Genomic DNA, 6,761 nt, shown 5'->3' with positions numbered 1-6,761 from the left:
TTGGCATAAAATAATATAGTTGTGATCTAAACCTTTTAGGGAATCACTTAACACTTTCTCTTTTCCTTTTATCTCTCTTTTATTTCTGTCTGTCTTCTATTTTTCCATTTCTAGTCTGATGATTTTTCCTTTTCCTTACTTTCATCTTCTCCCATATGAAACAGCATGGTTATTAGAGATGTGGAATGCAAGAAGATAGAAAGATGGAATGGAGAAAGTCTGGTTGTTCTAGTCAGACAGTACTCAGAACCTACACTTATCCTCTTACAGTTAAAAATTGCATTTCTGCTGACTTGCAACTAATGCTCCAATTTGGAGCCCAATTTCTCAGCTAAAGGATTGGAGATCAATTGCCCAGTCTTCCAGACTTCCTGAATGATATCAAGATTCCTGTCCATAGTGACTTACCTTAAGGTTTTCAGGAGTCTGCTTTTAAGAGAGGTGGATCTGTTTGGGCTATGGGCATTATCACAGGAAGTCATGAGGGCAAGCATACTAAAACATGTTAGCCCTTCAGATAATATGGTAATACAGTTTTAAAAACACTCAACAAGGTGGACATTTCTTTATAGATTTTAGAAAAAGATAACATCAGAATCTTTACTTAGGTTTAACTTCAACTTCATAAAACAACCTAGATGAAATGCACTGAAATTAACTAGATTAAAAAATAATTTAGATTGTCTCAATTTTGCCTTCTCAAGTGTAGGTCTGAGCTTAGCAGAAAATTTTCCTTTACAATCAAAATTATTGCATTTCCAGTTTCACAGTCAAAATGTCTTCTGAAAATATCCAGGTTGTACTATCACTGCAGAGAACAAGACAGTTTTTAAATATAGCAGTTCCTGAATGAAGTCATTACACCATGGGACCCAATTTTAAACCACATTTTTACTAAGTAAACAAAAGTCAAATGGAGGAGTCTCTGACAACTTTGTGATGTTTTGATGGTAGAAAGTGTCCCTTATTTACTTGTTAAAAGTTATTTCTTACTACTTTTTTCCCATAATTCTGGGTTGGGGTGTTTTTCAAACACTTCTCTAATTAGTTGGTAGAAATACAAAAATGTAATAAAATTATTGGCAAACAACACTTTGTGTAAGTTCCTAATTTCTAGAGGGAAGTGCCTTGACTTACTGAACCGATATAATGAATAGTTAAGCTAAAGTCAGAGGCCCAGAGTCTGACCTTCTGTATGTCACTATTAGGGAAGTAACTTTAGTTAAATAAGCACAATTAGAAAGGTATTATGAAGAAAACCCCCACATAACTGACAGGAAGAAAACTTATATTAGGATATTTGCCTGGCTACTCACCATAAGTCAGTAGCTTGAAGCAGTTCACCAGCCAGTAAAGATCAAATTATTTGGAAGATGCTCTCCCACCTATAGAAATGATCCACTTCAGCACAAAAGGGGATGGTACAACCCTCCGATCAGTGATGTCTGACTGTAGAGGATCTCGAGGGATGGCTGAGACCCAGACTCAACATGTTTAACACTGTTCCTTCCAGTTACTAACAATTACCATTAGTATGATATTCAAGAAGCTGGGCCTGAATAAGCCCTAGCAAATAGGTGTTAGCATCGATATTTAAAGTCTAACACCAATATTAAGACTTTAACAGCTGTGAAGCTCATTCATCCTTGTGAAATACTTGGGGCTGGTACTCCTAGATTACTTCTTTTCTCACCTACCTTGAAAACAAGCTCTTCATAATAATGTTTTGAGAGAGAGCCACAAAGGGATTCTTTTTCAGTAGAAATTCTTTAAAGAATTGAGAGCTATCCAAGAGTCTTGTGCCAGTTTGGAAAAGATAAGTTCAAATTCAAACAGGATATGGGATGTAAGAGCTGTAGCACTGTGTCCGCCCAAGTCGAAGGTTAAACACCGCCATTAGTACAACCTGAGAACATATCTAGAAGTTCAGGTTTTGTACATGAGGTTTTCAGGGGAATTGGAGAATCCCTCCAGGGATTAAACCCTTTACAAATCTGTGTTTCCAGGATTTGGATAGTTGCATTCGTGTCTTGTCGAAGAATGTTGGCAGTCCAACTGCCTCATGGGCAGCAACATGGCATCAAAAGTATTTAGGAATCTTCAGTATTAGACTGCATCTGTGCAAATGATTCAGCCAGAAGGATGGGAAACTTCTTTCATTGCCATTTTCAGATCCAAATAAACCATTATATTTATATTATTTTCTGCATAATTTTTGAATGCCTTTGTTTCTTTTTTTTTGAGTGATACTTAGAATTGATCTGATAAGGCTTCATGTCAATTAAACACAAGTGCAATGTAACTTTGATGTTACACTTGTAGATTTTCCCAGCATCTGTGTGAATAAAGCAGAAAGGGTTTGGTTACCAACAGCACCAACATTTCCATTGCTCCATATGTAAACTGCCACATAATACTTCTTTTTACATTGTCCAGTGGAGCAACATATCATAATAATAGTTTCATGTTCTTCTTCAGCCTCAAGTGTAACAGGACCTGTATGTCTTCCTGTTCATTGTAAAGAAATATTTATTATAGCTCTTCGTGGTGTTTCACCCTGTAAAACCATCTCCATTAGTAGGATCCAAAGTCATCATGGACTCTGTTCCAGCTACTGTGTAAAATCAAATTACTAGGAAGCCACAGTAACTCACTGCATTGCCTGTATTTGTGTTTTCTGCACTCAGTAATATGTGGAAAAACCCTCACTTTCTTCAAGTCATTTGGAAAAAACATTTATTTTCAAGGAGGTTCTCATTGCTTTAATTTACCTATGCATGTTCAGCATAGTGTTATATCTGCAGGCAATCTACTCAGCAGTGTATTTTGGGAGGACAAGAGGCAAGACACAAAGTTCGAACAAGAGAGGCTCCATCTGGATATAAGGAAAAAGCTTTTCATTATGAAAGCAGGTCAATAGTGGAATAGATTTCTCAGAGCATTCGTGAAATTTCTTTCCTCAGAAGCTTTCAAGGTCAGATAAGAGAAAGCCCAGAGCAACTTTGTCAGACCTCATAGAAGACCCTGTTTTGGGCAGGAATATGGACAAAATAACCTCCTGATGTCCCCTCCACTTGAATTATTTCATGATCTTAAGATCCTAGTTCTCTAATCACAGTGACTTGTGTCAAACAAAATAGAGTAATGTGTCTTTTCCATGTTCTGTATCATCTCCAAAAGATGCAGAAAAAGATGGTGAAAGAGAAGATTCTGAGCTCTGTCCATAGGCTTCCCTGACTAACTCTTTTTGAGCTCATATGGCAACAAGAAAATTAAAGCTCAACTTAACTTGAAAATTTTGTCTTCTTTAAAACTAAGTCATCGATTCTCTTGTAGTTTTATGAAATGGGGAGCTATTCCATACTAAACAGCTCTGACTAGTTAAGCTTCTTTTCTTCTGACTTTTCAGTGCCAAAACAATGCATGAAACATCTCTCACAGAAAGGTTAAATAGTGGTCTGTGGATTTGTTTCATGCATTCGCTTTCCTTCTAATCAATTTTTAAAAACTCTTCAGTCCTTTATGGATTTTGTTTTATTTATTGGCATGTAGAACTAGTCAAACAGGACTCGCACCATTGCTAACCTTATTTTTCTTGCATCACAGGGCTTTCCCAGTTTCAAAGGTGATATGTGGATGTAGGTGGCAAATACAAACAGAAAAGAGTTATTTGTGTGCATACTGATGCTGGCAAGTGAAGAAAATGCTCCATGATTGCAAACAAGAAATTCCCACTTGCGTGTATGTGGGTGTGTGTTTGATGTGATCAAAATTAATAGAAATAGACTAACCACATGTAACAATTTTTTTGGAAAGACAGATGTCCCCACCTTCCTACTTATTCCCTCAGCTTTTATTGCTGAGCACAACATCATAATATCCTTCTAGTCAGTTGTCCCAGCTGTGTACCCTCTCAGTTTTTTGTGCACCCCCAACCTACTTGTTGGTGGGGAAGTGTAAGAAGCAGAAAAGGCCTTGATACTGTACAAGCACCAGTCAACAATGGTTAAAACATGCCTGTGTTGTCAACACTGTTTTAATCACAAATTTAAAACACATCACCGTACAAGCTATTATGAAGAAAACAAACTCTATCCCAATCAAAACCAGCACATTCAATTAATTTTCTCTGCATTATTGTGCAGGAAGACTAGATGGCTAAATGATAGCAGAAGATACCAGTGTGGGAGAAACCCCAGAATTAGTCAGTTCAGTAATGATATAAAACAAGAGCCCAGCCCCCAAACTTCCAAACTCAACACAGATGTCTCATTAATTAATGTGAAGACCCAGGGGAGTGATTTAAAGCAACCTGCACTAAGTACCTAGTTATCTCACATACTTCTGTATCTTATTTGCATACTCTTCATGCATGCTTACAAAAAAGAAAATACTTTGCTAATTGCCTGAACTTTTTTTGAGTCCAGTGGTACTCTATAGTTCTCAAAACACTTTTGAAGCTGCTATGCAATTACCATTAAAAATAAAGATTCTAATAATAAAGTAGCATTTGTGTCTGACCATGAGGGTAAGTTTAAGAGTAAAACTCTTTTTTTTCTGAGTTCAGAAAAAAAAATGTTTTGCATAAACAGAGGAGAACTTAGGTATAGGTGTCTTGGAAAAGTGATTGTATGTACACAGACTTTTAAGTGGATTTCGATGATTAGGAGTCTGTAAAGATGACAAAGAAAACCTGTTGTAAATTGGTAATATAATTTCTGACCATCAGTAATGTCACTCTGTATGACAAGTCCATTACAAGGAGGGACATTTTTTCCCATTACTGTGGGAAATAGATGATTACCCCTTTGTTCTCATGGCCACCATTTTAGTACATTATTATACGTAGTCAATACTACAACAGATGTAGTTATGTTTCTCTTAATTTCAGTTTTTTAATTAGATTCTTTTACTTTTTATTATCAGCCTACACTGAATGTACTAGTTTGCCAACCTTTTGCACAAGGCTCAGGGCATAAGTCGAGGCATCTCACAGACAAGTACAATTCTAGGCTTTTTTGAATTGTAAGTTACTCCAGAAGAAGCTTGTGTCTGAAGATGAAATTGATAGAGATAAGAGGTAGACAAAAAATTTGGAGAATACCCAGGGGAAAGTATAGTTGTGAGAAATATCTCACAAGTTTGAGATTTTTTTTCTGTATTTTAGCCCCAGGAAAGGATCTTTCTATGAAATCTCATTTTCTAACAGGTTACAAGCATCAGTTTTAGTATTAGGTTGCATGTCATACTAAGAAGGGAATTTAGTTGTTGCAGAGCTGCAAAACCCTCAAATGCAAATGCAAGTCTATCACATAACAAAACTAGGAAAAATTTTGGTCGTATCGTTTCCAGTCAGGGAGTGGTCCCAGTGCTTTTAGAACAAAAGAGCTCTAAAAGACAAATTGGTACATTATCCCGTATTCAAAGAATTATATGAAAGTATGTAAGGAAGGAGCTGCTGAAGTGGTGAACAAAGAGAAGGACAGAAGCAGAAAAATTACTCCTTCCTTCCCTCCTTCCTTCCTTCCTTCTAGAGAAAATCCAGACACACAGAAGTTTGAAATGTAAAGATACATATACATCTAGAGGAAGCATTTCTTAGCATAGAAGGGGTGTCAAAACATTTATGACCAACAACACAGAGACAACTGTTGTAAATTAAAGAATCTATTTAATTAGGTATTAGCAAAATCCTCTGTCCAGTCAATAGGAAAGCTAGTGGCTCATAAGCAGACATAATTAAATATAGAGATTTTATTACTTTAGCATTCAATTATATGCCTGAGTCTTTGGACTTAATCTTTGGAAAACATTGGTGAGGTAACTTTTAGAATAGATCTTCCTGAGAAATTACAGAGTTCCTATCACTTAATCCTTTTTCTTTTAACAGTGAAGAATTGTGCTATAGTTAGAAAATGCCTTCACTTTTTAGCATATATTTGAGTTTAAATAGGTCACCTATTTTGTATTATGAGATGGTAGTTCTGACACTAGATCATTTGGTCTGTACTGATTGTTCCATCAAAAAGAGAAACACCATGGCAGCTGCATTTGTAGTTATCCAAGGGAATGCTCCCTCAGACTCTCCTAGCACCCAGCTCACCAGCTATTGGATATCAGAAAGTCCTCTTAAAAACAACTCAAAAATCACTTGCACTGATTCTTGCTTTACCTGAGCAGTGTTCAAGGCTATAGATCAAATAAACTTGAAGGAAGAATGTTGAACAAAGCCTTAAATGACAACTCCTCTTTGAAGTGATGAAGAGGTGGAAATACATTGCTACAGTATGTAAAAAGCATTTCAAAATATTTTATCTCTACCCTTCACAGAGAATTGAATGAAAGTATCCAGGTTTGTTGTGAAAAGGTAGTGGCTAACAATCTTAGCACAGCCAAAAAAACCTAGACTGACTACATGTCTTCTTTCAGCATGGGTTCCACCAGACCACGAGTCTGTTGAAACTAATATGCTTTAAGACCAGAAGACAGCCACTCCTTCCATCAGCCACTCCCTGGTGAAATTAGTATTTGTTAAAGGTCAGTTGCTCTAGAATTAAGATGGAAACCCAGATATGTGTGTGCAGGCTGTCCAAAGGCAGTGCCAGCTGTTGACCCAATGCCATGAAGGTGACCTTTTGCACATTGACATTTATGATCCATTCCTGATTATTTCATATGTGGAATATCATATAGTCTTACCAGTGGGAGGCCCATCCCAAACACTGAGACATAGGAGGAAAAAGCATGCGGTTGTTCTCAAG

The sequence above is a fragment of the Lepidothrix coronata genome, unplaced genomic scaffold, assembly GCF_001604755.1.
Source record: "Lepidothrix coronata isolate B3197 unplaced genomic scaffold, Lepidothrix_coronata-1.0 Scaffold46, whole genome shotgun sequence".
In the NCBI taxonomy this organism is placed as follows: Eukaryota; Metazoa; Chordata; class Aves; order Passeriformes; family Pipridae; genus Lepidothrix; species Lepidothrix coronata.
The sequence above is the reverse complement of the archived record's forward strand: the minus strand, read 5'-3'. Positions refer to the sequence as shown.